The sequence below is a fragment of the Opisthocomus hoazin genome, chromosome Z (genome assembly GCF_030867145.1).
Source record: "Opisthocomus hoazin isolate bOpiHoa1 chromosome Z, bOpiHoa1.hap1, whole genome shotgun sequence".
Taxonomy (NCBI): domain Eukaryota; kingdom Metazoa; phylum Chordata; class Aves; order Opisthocomiformes; family Opisthocomidae; genus Opisthocomus; species Opisthocomus hoazin.
The window spans coordinates 23,152,884-23,173,265 of NC_134454.1; the positions used below are offsets into that span (position 1 = coordinate 23,152,884).

General features: G+C 42.8%; 1 protein-coding gene across 21 annotated transcripts in view; it reads right to left on the reverse strand.

Moving 5' to 3' along the window:
- Positions 1-4,182, reverse strand: part of MPDZ (multiple PDZ domain crumbs cell polarity complex component) — a 99,995-nt gene extending 95,813 nt beyond the window's left edge. For 18 of the 21 annotated variants that reach the window (XM_075447200.1, XM_075447204.1, XM_075447201.1 and 15 more), the window contains exon 1: positions 3,893-3,951. The gene's annotated coding sequence lies outside the window, so the exon portion shown is untranslated. Of the gene's footprint in view, positions 1-2,229; positions 2,301-3,280; positions 3,353-3,892; positions 3,952-4,130 lie in introns of those variants that run through there. The other 3 variants (XM_075447189.1, XM_075447190.1, XM_075447191.1) reach the window with 3 other exon arrangements.
- Between the last annotated feature and the right edge of the window lie 16,200 nt (positions 4,183-20,382).

Genomic DNA, 20,382 nt, shown 5'->3' on the forward strand with positions numbered 1-20,382 from the left:
AACCAAACCACACAGGAAGTGGAAGATATTAATTACTGCTGAATCTTCTGCCTTGCCTGCAATTTCCAGGAGCTCTTCTCTTTTGCCCAGTTACCTCCTGCATGCTGGCTGCCATCCCTTGGAAGAAAATTAGGTGATCCCCAGACTCCCTGGGGGAAGTCTTGTCAATGTAAAGGCACCAGAAACCAGTCACGGTAAATAGAAAGATCTTATGCTTTTCTATGTATTCTTCCAGTGTTACAAGGGCAACTTTGCTGTTGCATACAGCACTTCCTAGGATTATGTACAATATTACAAGGACTTGACAACTGTAGCCTGACCAGTATAGCCTTCACTACTCTTAATGAAAGAGATACACATACTTCAGCACACAGCGAAAGGGTGAGGAAGTAAATGTGGGAAAGCAGTGACCAACAGCAAGGGAAGGATAAACGGGAAAGGAACAAAGAAGGGGGAAAAAAAGGCTAGCCCACTGTTTTACTGACTGGACATGAGCTTGGCTTGACAAATTAACATCAACTACTTGGTTTCATCAGCCTAGAGACCCTGGACTGCACGCTTCTGGACGACAGAACAGAGAACTGATTCAAATTAAGGATTCAATGCAAGCAAAGTTAACGTGCACTATTGCACAAGGAACAAAGCAGATTTCCACTGACTACCTGGAACGTAACAGGCAAGCAGGAGAAGCCTGAAATTTACATTTAAAAGCTATGCTAATGAAACTTGTTCTGAAACATTCAAAGCAGAAATAAACAGGCAGCTCAGAAACTAACGCAAGGCTGATGTAAAGACTACAAGCAGTTCTGTTTGAAAAGTGACCTTCCTAGCCTCCTGAAATTCAGCACAATGCTGAATACATCAAGAAGATGTAAAAAGATGATGGTAGTGTATGTTAAAGTACTGTGATAGAGCTGAACACCATTATGTATTTTGAAGCAACTATGAAAACAGAATTCTGAACATTCAACTATTTTTAAGCTTCTGTACACATCACACTACTGTACTACGGAAACTTACAATGTTTTTGGATGAACAAGCAATCTGTTTGCTGTGTTTAACAATGTTCTGTAACATTGTAAGGAACTCTACAGGAACGTAATATCCATGTTACCTGACGTGCAAGTCATAATTGCAACTGGGAAATGGGCCTAAACTATACTTAATGCTTTCACCTACTGATAAATGTGTGCGATACAGGGTATTGAAAAGTAATTTGTAAAGAGTATTGCAAAAACAACAACACAGTAGAGGAAATTTTTCTGGTGGAGCTTTGGGTTCCTTTATTTTGGTTAAGGACGCTAACATCATCTATTTACAAAAAAAAAATCTCTTCAAATTGAGATTAATTGGAATCACTTTCTGCTAACTCTTGAAATACGGCATTAGCTTCAGAAACCGAAAAACAGCTTTTTAGTATGTGCAGAACAGATGCAACACTACACATACTGAATTAATGTATGCAACCCAGGTACGGTTAATATTGCCTCTATGTTTTCATCATAGGCAACTGACTACCATATTCACCAAAGACAGTTAAACCTGATGAAACATCGTTCCCACAACAGTTGCACTTCTTAATGTATACTGGATTCTTCACAGGGGTAACAAGAGCATACATAACCGAATAAATAAGAAGCCCCACTGAACAGTTGCCAGGAAGCTTCAACGAAGAGTAGCCACTTTCCTTACAAACTGAAAACACAAACTTCTCATTGTATACTGTCACAGTAACAGGGGAGTAATGCAGAAAATCATTACGGCATATAACAAGACTACTGTGCAAGACATCTCAGCTGCCAGGACACGGTCTGAAAAGCCTACGAAAGAAATAACTCCAACACTGTCTAGGCAAAAATGGCATATTTATGTATTGACTTGCTGGGAACGCCAACAGTGAAACAAAACTGTCCTTACCAATGATGATACAGCATACTGCCAGCCATGGCATTGTATGGGCTTAAAATGCTTCAACATGGTGCTCAAATATAAAGGCAATCAAAAAGTTTATTAGATATACTCCACCGAATTCTAAGTTTGCTTACATGAAACATGGAACAGATGATTTAAAAGGTCTTTATGATGTTTCTCAATACACTGATTAAAGTGTTATCTATTAAAACAAAACCATTTACAGAAATCTGCATGACTGAGAAGTTGTATGGCATTCCTCTCTGAATAATTCACAGACACAGAACCAGACAGAATATAAAGATCATCCATTAGTACCTCAGTAGCGCAGTTCTTTTTCCTCTAGTGCTGATATCAATCTAACTTTCCTAGTGCACTTTTGTGCAAAGTGGGGGCAGAAAGTATCCAGTTCCTAATGAAAAAGCTTCTTGCAAGCACCAAGGAAGCCATTAGAAACACCAGCGCTAATCACCACATGGTACATGCACGTTACTGTAAACAAGATACAGAGAGATAAAAAATACTTCTAAAAACGGACAGGAATTTTGAAAAGAAAGAAAATAAGGTGACGACCTCTGTCATAAAAACCGTTGTTAGTTAAGGTGGGTATGACCTTAGATATCTTCATTCTGTATTCTTTTCTTCTAGTGTTACTTTCCACTTCCACAGGAGCATCAAACAACATTTCCCAAAAATATTTTACCACTTTCCCCTTTTCCAGTTTAGATTCTTCCCTCCCAAAGAGTTGCTGTTATCTTGAAGAATGCAGTACTGGCATGGAAACCACAAGGCATTACACAATAGAATTCCACAACATCGAATTCAGACCCTTCAGCTTGATTACAGTACATCACTGCTCTGCTCCAGCAAGAGACCCCCGCTACCCTTTCTGGCACCAAAGACAGCACGGACGTTTTCTGGTCAACAGCTTACATTAACAAAATCATCTGCCTGTGTTAAGAAGCAAAAATGTAAAGGGATGAGGTAGTATTTGTAAAAGAAAAAAAAAAGAAGGAAAAGGTAAAAAATAAGAATACAACACCGCCTGGCCACACAGCAAATCAAACCTGCTAAAAGTGGTATAGGGAGTTCAAATGGCCGGCTCTGTGAGCAGTTTTTTCTTTTGCTTTCCTCCTGTTACTCTCTCCAGTAAGGCAGCGAGGTACCGGCAGCACGGGGGGACACCGCACACGACAAACCACCCACCCAAGAAGCAGATCCTTCCCTCCGCACAACCCGACCCCCCCGAGGACACAACCGAGGTCTGGGCCTCGCCCCTCCACTTCCACTCCGCCACAACGCCCGCGGTCAAACGGCACACCCGGGGTGCGGGGGGATGGCAGGGGGTCCGAAACCCGCCAGCACGCACCACGGCAACAGGTACCAGCCCGACGGCCCCGCCCGGAGCCCGCACGCCGAGGAAGCCGCCGCTCCCCCTCGGGCGCCCGGCCCGGCGCCGGCTCCCACCGAGGGGTTGGGCGAGGACCTCGACGCCGCGGAGCCCCCCCTCCCAGGCAGGTCTGTGGCGGGAGCAAGTGAGGGGACGCCCCCCGGCACGGAACACGCCCGCCGGGGTCAGAGGAAGGGGGGGGAGGGAGCAGAGCTCCCTGCAGCAGCCGGGAGACGCTCGGCTTTTGTTTACGTGAGGACGGCGGCCCGCCAGGCCGCCCGCGGACCCACCGCCCGCCGCAGGCCGGACCCGCTGCCCGCCGCCCGCGCACGGCTTGGCCCGGGGCGGGGAGCAACAGGCTCGGCTCCCCCACCCGCCCGGGCGGCTCCACGGCCTCTCTGCTCCTCCAGCCGCCCCGGCCAAACCCGGCACAGCAATAACAAATAAAACTTAGCGACGTAAATACGTGTGGAAAGGCCGCTCAGAACTCCAGCGGCACCGCGGGCCCCTCCCCGCCGCGCCCGCATCCCCGCGGCACGACGCAGGCGGGCTCACCCCACTCCCCGCCGCCCGGCCCGGCGCCCCGCTTACCCCGGCGGACTCGGCGCGCCCCCGCGGCCCGGCCCCGCTCTCCGCCTTCCCCCTTCCCGCCCCCGAGTAACGGCGCCGAGCCGCGCCGCGGGGGAAGCACGCTCAGGCACGCCCCGGCGGCCTGAAACCTAATCCTGCCCCGCTTCCCCCCCACCCCCCTACGGGCCCGGCTCGGCGCGGCCCCTCCGGGGCTGCCTCTGGCGGCCGCCCGCAGTCACGGCCGAACAACGAAGGGTACCGAGGGGGCCGAACGTTGGAGGCTTCCCGGCCCGCTCCCTCCCTGGCGTCGCGTCGCGTCCAGCCTTTCCAGGGAAGTTTCTCTCCCCCCGGCTGCAGGCGCCGCGGCCGAGCGGGCGGAGCGCACGGGCAGCCGGGGATGGCACCGGGGAGCCGGCCTGGCCCGGCTTCCCGGGCTGGCGGCCGGGTGGTGCGGCGGCTCCTGCGGAGGGGGGCTGCCCGTCCGCACGGCCCCGCTGCCCCCCGGCCGGCCTCAGCGAGAGGAGCCGGCGCTGGCACGGTGGAAGGGGGGAAATGGTCGGAAACGTTAACAAAAAAAAAAAAAAAAAAAACACACACCCCAAACAACAAACAACCCGTGATGAAGGTAGGCAAATCGATGAGTGAGGTCGTAGGGTGAAGGGAAGGATGGTCCTCCCTCCAAGCAGCAGCTGGTTAAGTGTCCTGGCTAAAAGTGGAGAAGATGCTGCGCACCTTTCAGGTACGTACACACGTCGTAAGAACAAACCACAGAACGCAGGAGAGTTCGCAGTGACCACGAAAAAAAAATAAGTTCTGCCAAAAGTGGGATTACTTCGCTGTTCACTAATTTTGCTCCGCCTAGGATACGATACCAGGATCACGGTCTCCCCTTCTCCGTGCCAAGAGATACTTCTTTGCTGGAGATGCTCTCGGGCAGCTCCGGTGAGGTGTCACCCCGTGTGGGGAAAGGAGTCCAGGCTGTTCACTGGGCACCTCGGGCCTGGCTCTGCAGAGGCTTCTGCTCACCTTCTGGTTTGGTTTGGTTCTTTCTCCAAATGGATTTTAACAGTAAGCGTCGTCACATTCGGGTGATAGTTGTTTGGGGTGGGTTTTTTGTCCCACAAACAATTAAAGAAAGTTACTGTTTTGGAGACAGAATGGAGTGCTGCCCTGTTTATCTGAGAGAAGATCAGCAAATGAAATCCCAGGACAAACACTTTGACAAGTAAAACATTTATCATGTAAATTTTAAGAAACACGGCTCTTTGTCCATTGCATGGATTTGTTGTTGTGTTGTTTTTTTTTAATTTGGAAGACTAACTTCGGAAAAACGTTGACCCTCCAAACAATATTTCTCTTGTTTATTTCAGTTGGCAGACTGACAAACTCCAAATTATTAACTCTCTTTTCCTCTGTATAAAAATATGCATGTAATTGCACCTGTTTAACAATCATTCTTCCACTGCTTAACTAAGAAAGAATTTTAAAGATTTTATTCACAGGTTACATTGTTCAATCCAGCATGTGCTGGTGAGCACATTGCTTTCTTAAAATCAAATACAGAGGCTCTATTTGCTATAGCTAGGTCATTGAATGCGCGATAAACTGTCCCACTGGCTTTCTGCGTTGCAGGAGCCTTTACTGAATCCAGAATGAAATCTTAAAAATAAGGTACAATTTGTTGGCATGTGTCATTGTTCTAATAAATAAGCCACAGTAGATTAGATAAGTGCAAAATCTGACAGCTATTGTTATGTTTTCTGTTGCTCAGTCTTTAGCTGTGGCATCCCACTGAAATAAAATGTAGTGCCTGTAGTAAGTTTATTTGGAGCTAAAACCAGGTCAAAATTGCTATTGTTATGTTTTCTGTTGCTCAGTCTTTAGCTGTGGCATCCCACTGAAATAAAATGTAGTGCCTGTAGTAAGTTTATTTGGAGCTAAAACCAGGTCAAAATTAGGCGCAATGGTACTTTATTCCTGATGTATGACAACATCAGCTGTGTAACAGTTCTTCCCAGTGAAATTTGTGTTTGTATGAAATATACCTTTCAGATAATTTTTTAACGTGCAAACTGCGACTCTCAAGTGGAATTGCATTTTCAATTAAGATTTTTTTCAAGTCCCTTGAAGTGTATATTAAGTAGATTATACCTACTGAAGTTCAAAACGTCATGCTACCTGAGGCCTTGCCCGTATTAAAAATATTTGCATGGGTATAATTATGCTAACAAAGCTGTAGCCGCAAACCTAGCCCTCTTGGTAAACATACAACACATCTGTACGGGAATTTGCATCACAGTAACATAATGAGCTTTCATGTACAGTAGCTGTTGACTCTGATGAAGAGTCATGCAGACACAGTTCTAGCAAACAGCAAAGCAGACTGTTAGGGGTTGGAGTACACTGATAGTCTCGTGGATGTGCTTGCTAACAGATTTAAGATAAAGACATCAGCAATTAGTACTTATGTCTTCTTTCTGCTAGAAGTGTTATGAAGTAGGACAAAAAGATAGTCGTTTCACTGATTCCACAATGAGGAAACCATGTGAACTCTCCAGCCAGCTCCCAGAAAAAGAGGGTCTCAAGGTATTAATGATTCCGCCGGGTGGGTTAGGTGATGTACAGTGCCACACGATGTTTAAATTATGTCATGGCTTTGTTAGTGTAAGTAGTGTGGCCATTAATGTTGTGTAATTTTGAGAGATGCTGTCCTTAAAATGTCCTGAAAATGCAAGGAAAGAGAATCTACTTTGTATTTTAAGTCTAAATGTGTTTACAAACTAAAAAAATATTTTCTATATCCACATACATTATCCACGCGATTTTAAACAAAAACCACAAGCAGATTTTTAAAACATAAGCTTTCTTCAAAAGGCCATTACGACCACAAAATCTGTAATATTCTGTCAAAAAGGACTCTTAAGGAAAAGATGAAGGGGAACTAAAAAAAACAATTTTATGTTCTCCAGTATTAATATCTGGTAATATTTCATTTCTCAGGCCAATTTTTAATATACTCATGGTAGAAGTATGAATACTAGATGATATGTCTGCCTTCGTGATTTACTTAGAGCTGGTAAAATATCAGTGATTAATATTAATGTTGTACTGCTTAGATTTATTAGAAAACATGAAGGAGAAGTAAACTCAGAAAAAAGTCTTTACAAAAATAACGGAGGCACCAAAACCAAGGCTACGTGTCCGTTAAATCAATCATCAGACCACTGTTGGGAATGCAGTTCTTTTAGAATAGTAATGGGAACAGGATCTAGGAAATTAAATGAGAGCGAGAGTCTGATCCTGCTTTTTCCGAGTCACAAATGCTGGCTTCACTGTCAGAAGGATATTGCCTGTGAAACACATCTGACAACATTTGTGGCACAAGTCAATTTATTTCCTAACAAAAAAGGTGCATTCACGACAGTAATTGTTTAGTTTCATCACTCTGGGTATTATATTTTGGTATGGGCATTGATATTGCATGCCGCACTGCAGAATGGGTATTTTAGGGACCAAGAAGAATTCTGAGAAGAAAGACTCAGAAATATTTCTATATTTTATATTTATGCTGGAAAAATTCCATCTCTGAACTTAGAATAAAACATAAAAAGAGACCAATAAACACTTTTCATAAGCAGTACCTTAATTAAAAATTGAATACATTTCTGCTTTCATAATCTTACTCTTCGGTTTTACACCACCATTTTGTTAATGTATATTCATGTGTATTTATGCATACATAGACACAATATTACACTTTTCAGCAGAGCATTTACACAAATTTTAAACATAACTATTAACAATCTTACTTGTTAGAAAATAGTAATAATTATTCTAGATAAAAGTTTATTCCCAGATGTGTAAACCAAGGGTAATCCATTGCATTAAGTGGAATTAAACTGTAGAAAACCAATCTGAGATCAAAGGTAACTATGATCCTAATTGCTATAGCTGCCAATCTAAATACATTAAGTATGTGGTTATGCATTCTATCCTTATCTATCTAAATAAGGCTGGATCACCATCTTTCTTCTTCTTTTGCATGGAGCTCTTTCAAATACACTACTTTTGTGCTACGTTTTCCAGAAGTTGTACTAGCAGAAGCATACAGTCAAATTGAATATAACACTCTTCTCCTCCGTCACTTCAACATAAAAGTTATGCTTCAGAAGTCAGATGGCAAGAAGTAACTATGCAGTTGGAGGAACAACATACATGTTGTTATGCAGAGTTAAAATTAGGAACTTTCTTTTAACTTTGGTGCCTGAAATTTATTCAATTTGTGGATTATTATGCTGGCAAGTACAGAATATTAGTTTCACTTACTTGAGCATATATGTTGGCAAGAATGGTGCATAGATTTACATTTTAAAGGTTTCTAGGGAAATTGTCTCCCCTGGGGACATAATTCATAACTGTTATTATTGCTATTGGAGGTTACACATGTGCGTAGAAGAGAAAGTATGCCCCGTAAGGTAAAACAGAGTAAAAAAAATCATAAAAGGTATGTTAATTATTTATAACTACAAAACAAAATACTTGAAATTATGGCAAATTAAAAGGGCATTTATTTACACACAAACAGGGTTTAAAACCACAAGCCTTGCCCATAGCAGAGAAGTGAAGCCAAAGAAGTGACAAAGCATATTAACCTTATCGTAGGTTTTTCAGACACATAATACCTAGAAGGAGAGTCTGGTTTCATCAGATTAAGGCTTCTTTTTCAAATGGTGTGTTTTGCTGAAGGTGGCCACATAGTTGATAGATCCCACTCTCAGAAAATGTAATTTAAAAGGCTTTTTCTCAGAAGTGCCTCAAGGGACACAGTCCAGAGCAACATGTGATCTGGGGTACTTGTCAATGCAACAGTTGTTCCAGTATTTGAAACGACAAGACAATATTTCATTAATAAATTTTGTGTTAGAAAAATGGGTAGGTCCTACATGGGATTTCCTTGAGTTTTAAAAAATTCGGAATGGGGGGAACTGACCTGACTAGTTCAGGAGTTTGAGTGCAGCTGATCATGTTAATGTTATGTATTGAAAATTATAGCACCTCCTCCCTAAGTGTTGGGATATCAGAGTAGTGATAGAAATTTATCTGAAAAAATGCAATGTAATTAACCAGTTTTACAGCCAGGTAAACTACAGTACATTAGATGGGAGGGAGCCATGTTTGTAGGAAAAAAGGAAATATTTATCTGGAAGGTTGATTTATTTTCAGAATAAATCCTCTTGAAGATGAAATTGTGAAACTAAAGTAAAGCAGAGCAGTATGTGTAGATCAATTTGTCATATGGCTCTGCAGCTTATCACTGTCCAAATAGCTTGTGTTTTCCTCTGTATGCACTATTTAGCTAACCAGGGTGTCTGAGATCCTGCCCTGTAATGCAGATTAGCTTTAAGAGTACAGGTCCTTTTCAGTTCTTTCCATCTGATACAAACTGTAAAATTGGAGGGGTGTTTCTGTTTCAGTGGTTTTCCAAGTTAAAGGCTTAAGAAAAACAAAGCTCTGCATTTGCAGTCTCAAGCTTTTTATTCCCAGAAACAGTCATGATACTACCCATTTTGGATAAACAGTTCCCTACCTATTAGACCATCAAAATGGTATCTCCCAGTCCCAGACGAGGCCCAGGATCAGAGTTGTAGGGCAATGAAGGTTTACAAGTCACTTGCCAAATCATTGTGTGTACAGAGACACCTTGCAAACAGCCCTCCTCCGTGACCTTCCACAGATGCTTTTCCAAAGGGCTGTTTTTCCATGATCTCTCTCAATTTTAAGTTACATGTAGACAAGAGGCCGAAATGTACATCTGTGTCCTTCTTTCACCTTATTTATGATGTAGCTGCACTTTGGTTTAGGACTAAAATTATTACTAGTATTACTAACTGCAGTTAATAGCACTAGTATGCAGTTTAGTTGAATATCTGATTGTTGCGGACTAGGAATTACCAACACAGTGTTGGTGTTGGTAAGGAGATTTGAATTCTAAAATCCAAACACACCAAGTACATATGCTTCTGCATAGGAACTTGAAAACTGCATATCGCTCATTCACATCAGCCCAGTCACTTGCAAATGGCTGGTGACGTCTCTGAAGGAAATAGCTCTGATCACAGAAATGATCAGAGGACTGCAACACCTCTCCTATGAGGAAAGGCTGAGAGAGTTGGGGTTGTTCAACCTGGAGAAGAGAAGGCTCCAAAGAGACCTTATTGAGGCCTTTCAGCACTTAAGGGGTGTTATAAGAAAGATGGGGACAGGCTTTTAACAGTGCCTGTAGCAACAGGGCAAGGGGTAATGGTTTTTGACTAAAAAAGGGTAGATTTACACTGGATATAAGGAAGAAATTTTTTACAATGACAGTGGCGAAACACTGAAACAGGTTGCCCAAAGAGGTGGTAGGTGTCCCATCCCTGGACACATTCAACGCCAGGCTGGACAGGGCTCTGAGCAGCCTGGTCTGGTTGAAGATGTCCCTGCACGTTGCAGGGGTGTTGGACTAGATGACCTTTAAAGGTCTCTTCCAACCCAAACTATTATATGATTCTATCATCTCTTGAAGAGGCTACCCAGGAAAAAGCTTTATTAGCCATTATCCCTGTCATCCTATACCAATGCTACTTTGTCTAGCAAGGTCAGCACCGGTAAAAACAGGAAGAGTGGAAGGAACTTTTCCCACATTGAGAATATGGCCTATTCAGTGAGCTGGATGAAAGGAGGAAACTTCTGGTGCTTTGCACTACAGACTGTTGGCTCAGATGTGACTGAGCATGTCTGAACTGGCCAAATTTTTAAGGTTTCAGTCAGGTTCACTGGTGTAAAAGTCCTTACAGTTCACTTTGATTGGTGCCAGGCTCTGTACATACATGGCCGCTGCCAAGGAATTCACTGTTCCTACACACCACCAAGAAAGCACTAAGAAAAACTGAAAAAAACAGAGTAAGGAAAGAGGTTTGAACTGACTAAAAGACTTCAAAAGGTTGGTGTTTCTGGAATAAGTCAAATCCATTTATACAAGTATCTGACAACTGGAAGATCCGTTTTACTTCATTCTTAAATGGGAATTTAGTACTATGTGGAAATCACTTTAGCAACTGAAACAAATATAAATTTATTTCAACTTTACTCTCACCAACATTAAAAAAAGCTGTGTTAGAGCAGGAAGCTGGTTCAGTAATCCATTTTTTCTGTTAAAGTGCACTTTGCTTTAGGTCAGCTGCTTCTCTTCTAGACAAGAGTTTCTTCTCACAGTGGTATTGCCATGATGAGCTCTTAAATGACTTTGATGTGAAATGTGAATACTTGCCCTTAGCTGTTCAGTAAGTGCCAGAAAATTCCATCGTAAGTAAAAATAAGAATGAATATTCCATATAAAAACACATAACTGTAGTAAGCTGAACCCCTCACTGTCAGTGTTAAAATGGTTGCCCCTCTGTACTCGCAACTTTGAATGCAGAAAACAGTTAATTTTCTAGCTAGATGGTGTTGCTACTGGCATTGGCTAAGTCTCTGGTTTTTTTCTCCAGCCTTTTAAGGATTTATACAATGTGCAGAGCACAGGACAAGATCTCAAGGCACTCATAAACTTCCTTCAGTTTTCTGGCTTGAGCCAGCGTCAAGTCTACAACCAGTCAGAATCTCAAAATGCGTTATGCAAAGACAGGCTCAGATAAGCTGCAATTTTTTTCATCATATGGTTGCCTTTTAATTTTTGTTGCCAAGGGGACAAACCAAGAGGAAATGGATTTAACAACTGCAAAGTGATGAATTTTAAAGCTGCTGTTATTAATATTTGAACTCTGAATCTAATTTGTATGCAGGAGGAATGAAGAATAATAATGTCATTTCAGAAAATAAACAAAACCCAACTAAACAAAAATCACCCTTTCCCTCCCGTGCTCTTCTTTCCTGTGTCAGTATCATTTGAGAACCTGAGCTCTGAAAAACAGAACTCTAAATGCCCAGGCAACTATAGAAATATGTAAAGGTAAAGGGCACAGAGAACTGAACCTGTATCTCGTAGCTCTGTATTACCTTAACATACACAAATGTTCTTGAACATGAATAAGGTCCAAAATGCACTCGTGATTTCTAAAGTGCTCCTCTAACAGCAGAAAGGAGCTGCTGCAGACAGCAACAGAGATGTTTCCATACCTCCCCCTCCCTGTGAGTGTTTTTCAATGGCAAAGACTTGACAAAAGAGACAGGAGGGAAGCCAGCAGCAGGAGACAAATCATTTAGGACTGCTGTTCGCATAAACTAGCTGGAACTAGTTGTATGCACAGTTAGACCACTAGTTTGCCTACAACCCCCTACCCCGCAGCACAGAGCCCATCATCCTGCTCATGTGGCTACAAACAGCCTTTCTCCTTCTGTCTTCCAGGTTACTGTGTGTGTTCTCCTTTTCTGAGAGCTGTTGCATGACAACTCTTGTGGACTGCACTGCAGGAACATTGCTGTTGCCTTCAGACATCTGTACCTACAAGGTCACCCTCACTGCAGACATCTTCCGCAGATGCTTTTTCTAGTAATGCCACTGTCCATTCCTCTGTAGTGAAATAAATGTTGGACTTGGGTATTGAAACTGTCCTGAGAAAAATTTAGAGAAAAACTGTTCTTAAAGAATTTTCTCATGCTAGAGAGATCAAAAAGCCTTTCTCCAGATCTATGTAAGTACCTAGAGAAGGCTACCGGTATTGTTAGGCCCAACACTCAGCCTCATCTAAGGCTGCTGCTTGGGTCTTCGCACCTTGAGATCTGTCAGCATTACATTTGCGACACTGAATTTACTTAGATAACTCCATCCTTGTTTCCTGATACACTTTTGGTCTAACTTCAGGTAAGCCCTGCTAGAATTGATAAACCAGATATTTTTCTATCTGATTTTGAGGACTGTACCCAGACTTCTCTGTTAGAAGATCACTTCCTGCCCAGGTACCACAATGAACAAAGGGCATCCTGCTTCTTCACTGTTTTTAAGGAAGAATTTGGCAGTCAGACAAATTAATTGAGATCACTTTTGGAAGGGATTTCAACTCACATTTATTGCAAAATTAACCTAGACTGTCCTAGATAATGGTATGCTGACTTGGGCACGGTCCCTGCATTTGACACCAAGACTGGTCCATCTTGTAGTCCTCATACATGGCATTATTGACATTAAAAACCAGAAGTCTTTAACCTAGCTCACTCCAGGAATGTCATAGGAGTGTCCTTGATGAAGAGAGTCCTCAGTACAAACAAAGGGAGGAATGAAAATTGAATAATGGTCAGCTGCACTCCAGGTGGAGTGTCTGCCCAGCAAACTATTCTGTGTAATACATGGACATCTCCACTCTGCATGAAAAGGAGCAACTTTTGTTTCAGCTATCAACTAGCCAGAGAACTTCATGATCCATAAAACTTACATAATAGGAAATGCCTCAGTCTGAGGAAGGAGAAAGATTTGAATACCCTTGTCTATGTTATTCCTTGCTAAGCATCATTTCCTAAGACAAAGAATGCTCTCTGCCCATATCTCAATAATTCCATCAAGGTCCTGAGAGCCATGGCAAGGAGTAGGCATCTAATACATTTTCAAGCATATACCGAGCTGGACTAATTGCATTTTCTATGGATCCAGGTCCAGATTTGTTACCTTCTACTTTTTGTCTCAGGAAAACATCCAAACAGGTCTTTTACTTCGTATAATGCTCTCAACTTTGGGAACATCTTTATTTAAATCCTTTTGTATAAATTGTAAAGGAAATGTTCAAAATACGTTGAACAGGCAATTTTGTTGTCTGAATAGTGTAAGAAGACTTACTTTTTCTGTGCAATTTTATTCAGGAACAGTATGTTTATATCCAGTTATAAACAGTTTTGAGGAAAAAAAGATACATTCCAGTTTTGCCTTCTGACTTTCAGCTTCTTCAAGCCTTCATTAAGCCATAAGTATCAGCAGTCTGGTAGAAGAGTGTGTGCTGAGTACAGCGGTGACAGTCATGCATTACAGGGTATTTTCCTTACAAGTATGGCAGGGGATAAGTGATTTTTCAACCTTGATGGGAGATTTCAGAAATCAAATTTTCTGTGGAAACATAAACTCCTTGTAACCCAGAGGTACTGAAGACACTCGTTAAGACTAGGGCGGAATTGCAAACTCTAGAAATTAAGCAATTTGAACATCTGCTAAAACTCAATAAGCATTTCTCCAATGAGTGAAATAATAAATCTGATAGACTTTCAGCATAGAAGCTTGGAGAGGATCAACAAAAGAGATTTATACTTCAAATTAATTTGGCAGATGGCTCAAAAAAGGATTTCATAATTTCTCTTCAAAATTATAAATAAATCAGCTGAACATCCAAGAGAAACTAAGAGAAATTTAAGCACTACATTTACCAAGTGTCAGATGAAGAGAGGCATATAGTGTGATTGAGTGTCCGTCACTGCAACTTGCTGAACCTATTGCAAGCTCATAAAGCAGGAAGGGCGTCATGTCCCTAGTAGTTTCTCTGCAGAATTGGTTCCCAGGGTGGTTCAGGCTGCTGCTGGGACGAGTCCTGACTTCTTGTTGCTACCTAGCACTTCAGGTATGCCTACGTGGCATGGTGCACTGCTGTGCAGAGACAGGCAGCCTAGCTTTAGGTGTTCAGAGGTGGCTTAGGTACCAGAAACGCTAGATCCACATTAGTGCAGTACCTTGACTTGTATAATTAGTTCTGAGCGACAGAGTGTTTTAGCTTGGGTGGACACTGTGCTAATGTAACCATCCTTCTCCTGGTACCCATGTGGTCTCATCGTGTAGACACACATAATTATCAAATATACATTACATTACAGGGAGTGAACAATCCTCAACACATGCAGATGATTAACATACTATCACTGTTTTACAGTACAATAAAACACAGGCAATGTTTTTAGTGATAATGATTGAACTTGAAGATGTACGAATTAGTTGACTGGAACAACATCAAACATTTTTCCCCAACATATGCCATAATAGCTGCTACAGTCTTTGCTTACAGGAAGCCAACACTGACTGAGGGATACTGTAGAGCAGTAAATGGGATAAAGAGGGAAAATGGGAAATAAAAAACTTGTTCTGGTGTCTCACCATCCTCATTGTAAATAATTTCTTCCTTATGTGGAGGAATCTAAACTTAGTCTCTTTCAGTTTAAAACTGTTGTTCGTTGTCCTGTCACTACAGGCCCTGGTAAAAAGTGTCTCTCCATCTTTCTTATAAACACCACTTGAAGTGCTGGAAGGCTGCAATAAAAGCCTTCTCTTCTCCAGGCTGAACAACCCCAACTCTCTCAGCCTTTCCTCACAGACTTGGTGTTCCAGCCCTCTGATCAATTTTGTGGCCCTCCTCTGAACCCACTTTTACAGGTCTAAAACCTGGTGCCCTAGACTGCAGAGGAAGTTAGGCTGGCTACCTGAGGTTAACTTCATGGCCACAGCATCAGTGAATTGACAAGTTTGTGCTGGAAACCTTGTTTTGTTTAGTGATAGTCTTTCAAAGGTGGGTGTCAAGTCTGCTGTTGTAGAGTATGTGGTAGATTTGACCATGGGTGGCAAAATTTTACAACACATAAGGCATATGATGGAAAATTTAGTCAGATAGGCATTTAAGTGTGATATCTAATTATATGAATAGTTTCTGAAAGCATCTGTAAACTTACCAGTATCCTCACCTTTGTCTCCTTTTGCAAAGAGCAAGCTCTATCACAATATTCTTACAGTTGGAAAGTAAAAGGTAAGCTCTAAACCTGTTTAGGAGTACTAAATTCTCATTTTCAAATATTTAGGTTTTCTAGTTACATCAGCATTTCTGTAATATCTTAAATAAATTTACTACTCAGTCCTGAATGTCAGTTTAGATTTTCTGTTACCACAGCCTTAGAAATTATGTAATGATACAAAAGGATTATTTGGTATTGAAAAATATAAAAAGAATGTCATTCTCATAAATTAACACTGCAAAAGAACTATGTTTTTAAACTAATATTTGTGCAATACTCAGTTGGAGATCTCCAACTAAAACCTGCTTTTCATATTGTTACTAACTATAGTAACAATAAATTAGTCTTTTAAATACCTTTTCAAATACTCTTTCAAATATTTTAAAAATAATAACCATTTATTATAAATTGGTATATATTCCTAATGCCTTGTTCTACTGCCACACTGAGAACAGGACATGTCAGGATGGTTAGACTGAGCCAGATTGCTTGTGATTTGTTGTAGTTTTAGGAAGCTACGCATCAGTAAAGTGAAAGCTTTTAACATGGTTATTGGTCAGCAGTTCCTCTGAGCAAACTGTAGAGAGTCATGTGTCCTTATAATGACTGAAGCATAAAAGGATTTATCTAATGTAATTGTGATGTTGAATTTTCAAAGCATATGAGATCTTCACCTGTACAAAATATCCTCATAGACATCTGTCAGTATTTTCACCTCCAAAATTAAGCATTTAATCACTATCCAAGACTACTGCTCCTCCATCTCAAACTTCATAATTTCTTACTGTTTTGATAAAGTCCAAAATCTGCAATAAAAAATATAATCACACTTAAGAAGTTTGTAGAAGTGTAGTTTCTGTCTGACTGCAGGTAAAACATAAATCAACTATTTCAAGGGTTGCTCTGTTCTACCTAGCACAGTCCTATAATGTGTTATGTTGGTGGTTTGTGCATCTTGTTAATGAAGTAGATTTAATGATGAGCATAGACAGAAACCAAGCAACAACTGCTACATATACTTTGCAACTTTCATTATTAAATGGGCAATTCCACAGACCATTTCAAAGATCCGTAAGCATACAAATTTCTTATTAAACCTCAGAGAATCTCATTTCCTAGTCTTTTTTCTCCATTCCTGAACTGGCACAGTACCCATTCTGTCTCCCTCCTCCAGCCAAGATAAAAATGTTTCTCTGCAATCAGAGGACCCAAGCAAAATTAGAGAGAACATTCCCAACATTGGACTTTTTGTAAAATGTGACTTGAAATCTAGCAATGAAACATTATTTAAAAGGTGATGCCTTAGCATACCTTGTTCATCCTTAGGTTTTTAGGAAAAAACATCTAAAATATAGCAAAAGTTATGTATTAGAAGGTTACAAACTGATGTTTGAAAAAAGACTAACATAACACCCTTCATGTGTTAAATGGCTGAGGACACATTCCATTGGAAATCTTATCACCTTTAAAGTTCTTGTTTGTTTATCTTTTTGTGTTTTAAGGACATGAATTATGAAGAGCAATAATTCATGTGTGCTGTTCCCTGCCTATCAGCTTTTTAGCATGTTCATTTCTAATGGAATTCCATTCCATTTTGTGATGTGGTTGAACATTAAAAACTCCTCCAAGAAGTGTCAAAAGAACTTCAGTCAGAGGTGATTGCAGGGGACAGTGGGTGTCTTTCTGTCTTCATGCAGACTTCTGTATTGTCAGTGATGATAGAGCAGTTCTGATGTAATACTAGGGCTATTTAAACTGTGACTCAGAAAACCTGTACCTATCACTGAACTTGTGTTCTATCCCTTATATGTCATTGCAGTGACATTTGTTTAGCACTGAATGTGAAGGGGGAGGGGGAACATATCAGGTTTGCCAGTGACAAACTATGGGGTGACCACAAGAGTGGTTGGAGGGACAGGGTACTAGTACGGGCCCTCAGCCTGTTGCCCAGAGGTGTGCTGTGGACACTGCAGTCAAAGTCTTGCAGAGATGAGCTGGGAGCCCCTGAGGTGGTAGAAGCCAACAAGGAAGTTTCTGTGAAACACCCCAGGGGAAACAAGGGGTGTTCCTCTGTGAAGGTGACATGGCCAACAGCCCAGATAAAGCACCTCTACACAAACGCATGCAGCATGGGAAACAAACAGGAAGAGCTGGAAGCTACCGTGCTGCTAGAGAGCTATGATCTGATTGCCCTTACTGAAACCTGATGGGATGGATCCCATGACTGGAGTGTGGCTATCAATGGCTACAGGCTGTTCAGAAGGGACGGCCGGGGAAAGACGGGTAGAGGCGGTACCCTCTGTATCAAGAAATCAATACAGTGTGAAGAGCTGTCCCTGAAGAATAGTCATGAGCAGGTTGAAAGTCTGTGGGTAAAAATCAGAGACAGAGGCAACAAAGAGAACCTGGTCGTGGAACCTGTAGTAGCCTACTACAGGCTGCCTGATCAATGGGAGCCTGCTGACAAAGCCTTCCTCCTCCAGCTCCAGGAGGCTTCACTCTCGCAGTCTTTCATCCTGCTGGGGGGCTTCAACCACCTCGACATCTGCTGGAAAAGTAGCACGGTGAGCTGTAAACAATCCAGAAGATTCCTAGAATGCATTGAGGATAACTCTTTAAGCCAGGTAACTGACACCCCTACTTGAGGGACATAGTACTGGGCCTGATGCACACAAATGCAAGTGAGCTAATCAGTGACGTCAAGACTGGAGGTGGCCTGGGCTGCCGTGGTCATGCATTGGTAGAGTTTACAGTCCTGAGGGATATGGGAAAGGTGAGGAGTATAGTCAGGACAGCAAATTTTAGAAAAGCCAGCTTCCAGCTCTTCAAGGAGTTGGTCAGCAGGAGCCCCTGGGAAACAGTTCTCAGGGACCGGGGGGCAGAACAGAGCTGGCAGATCTTTAAGGACACTTTCCATACAGCGCAGGAGCTCCAAGTCTCCAGGTGTAAGAAGTCAGGTAAGGAAGGGAAGAGAACGACATGGCTGAGTCGAGACCTGCTGGTCAAATTACAGGGCAAGAGGTAACTACATAGGCAGTGGAAGCAGGGACAGGCATCCTGGGAAAAGTATAGGGATGCTGGTGGATTGTGTAGGGAGGAGGAGGGCCAAGGCACAGCTGGAGCTGAACTTGGCAAGGAATGCTAAAAATAACAAGAAGGGCTTCTACAGGTATGTCAGCCAGAAAGGGAAGGTTAAAGAAAGCGTACCAGCCCCCCCCACCCCGATGATCAAGAATGACAACCTCATATCAATAGATGAGGAGAAGGCTGAGGTACTCAACCATTTTTTTGCCTCGGTCTTCACTGGTAACCTCTCTTCTCGCCCCTCCCCAGTTGATGGACTGCAAAATGGGGACCACAGGGGCAAAGCCCCTCCCACTGTAAGGGAAGAGCAGGTTCATGACCACCTGAGGAACCTGAACATACATAAATGCATGGGACCTGATAAGATGCATCCTAGAGTCCTGAGGGAATTTGTTGATGTCACTGCCAAGCCACTCTTCATGATATTTGAAGGGTCATGGCCGTCAGGCAAAGTCCCTGGTGACTGAAGGAAGGGAAACATTGTGCCCACTTTTAAAAAGGGTAGGAAGGAGGAGCTTGGGAATTATCCACCTGTCAACTTCACCTCTGTGCCTGGGAAGATTGTGGGACAGATCCTCCTAGAAGCTATGCTAAGGCACATGGAGGACACAGGTGATTCGAGACAGCCAACATGGCTTCACGAAGGGCAAGTCCCGCCTGACCAACCTGGTGGCTTTGATGGCGTGACTACATCAGTGGACAAGGGAAGAGCTACGGATGTGATTTACGTGGACTTCTGTAAAGCCTTTGACACAGTCCCTAATAACATCCTTCTCTCTAAATTTGAGAGATATGGATTTGATGGGTGGACTGTTCAGTGGCTAAGGAAAAGGTTACAGCCAGAGGGTAGTGGTTAATGGCTCATTGTCCAAATGGATGCTGGTGACAAGTGGTGTCCCTCTGGTCTGTACTGGGACCAGTGCTGTTTAACATTTTCATCAATGACTTAGCAAGATTGAGCGCAGCGTCAGCAAGTTGGCAGATGACACCAAGCTGAGCGGTGCAGCTGACATGCCATAAGGACACGATGCCACCCAGAGGGTCCTGGACAAGCTGGAGAAATGGGCCTGTGTGAACCTCATGAGGTTCAACAAGGCCGAGTGCAAGGTCCTGCATCTGGGTCGGGGCAAGTCCTGCTATCAGTACAGGCTGGGGGATGAAGGGATTGAGAGCAGCCCTGCCGAGAAGGACTTGGGGGCACTGGTGGATGAAAAGCTGGACATGAGCCACCAATGTGCGCTCACAGCCCAGGCGGCCAACCATATCCTGGGCTGCATTAAGAGAAGCATGGCCAGCAGGTCAGGAGAGGTGATTCTGCCATTTCACTCTAGTGAGAGCCCACCTGGAGTACTGTATCCAACTCCCAGCCCCCAGCACAAGAAGGAGATGAACCTGTCGGAGCAGGTCCAGAAGAGGGCCACAAAGATGATTTGAGGGCTGGAGCACCTCTCCTACAAGAAAAGGCTGAGAGAGCTGGGGCTGTTCAGCCTGGAGCACAGAAACCTTATAGCAGCCTTCCAGTACCTGAAGGGAGCCTATAGGAAAGATGGGGAAACTATTTTCAGCAGGGCTTGTTGCGATAGGACAAGGAGCAATGGCTTAAAACTAAGGGAGGGTAGATTTAGACTGGATATAAGGAAGAAAATGTTTACCATGAGTATGGTGAGGCCCTGGAACAGGTTGCCCAGAGAGGC